The sequence below is a fragment of the Carlito syrichta genome, unplaced genomic scaffold (genome assembly GCF_000164805.1).
Source record: "Carlito syrichta isolate Samal-C Ts95f unplaced genomic scaffold, Tarsius_syrichta-2.0.1 Scaffold312058, whole genome shotgun sequence".
NCBI classification, from domain to species: Eukaryota; Metazoa; Chordata; class Mammalia; order Primates; family Tarsiidae; genus Carlito; species Carlito syrichta.
This window is the reverse complement of record NW_007256154.1, coordinates 6,320-6,687: the sequence shown is the minus strand read 5'-3', so window position 1 is coordinate 6,687 and position 368 is coordinate 6,320. Positions and strand designations below refer to the sequence as shown.

General features: G+C 51.6%; 1 protein-coding gene across 1 annotated transcript in view; it reads right to left on the bottom strand.

The window, feature by feature from the left end:
* Positions 1 to 368, bottom strand: part of LOC103271970 (ER lumen protein-retaining receptor 3-like) — a 5,314-nt gene that overhangs the window by 1,069 nt on the left and 3,877 nt on the right. The window lies entirely within an intron of this gene.

Below are 368 nucleotides of genomic sequence, written 5' to 3'. Positions count from 1 at the left end.
CAGGTCGAGGCTGCGGTGGCCGGAAACGGCCACTGCACTCCAGTCTGGGTGACAGAGTGAAACTCCAACTCAAAAAAAAAAGTCCCACTCTTTCCCAGGCTGGAGTGCAGTGGCACACATGCTCACAACCACCACAGCCTCAACCTGCTGGGCTCAGGCAATCATTCCACCTGTCTTCCAAGTAGCTGGAACCACAGGCACATGCCACCCTGCCCAGCTAATTTTTTGATTTATTGTAGAGATAAGTTGCCCGGGCTGGTCTCAAACCCATGAGCTCAGGCAATCCTCTAACCCCAGCCTCCCAAAGTGCTGTGATTATAGGCATGAGCCACCATGCCTGGCTGCCTTAGTATTTTTTTTTTTTTTTG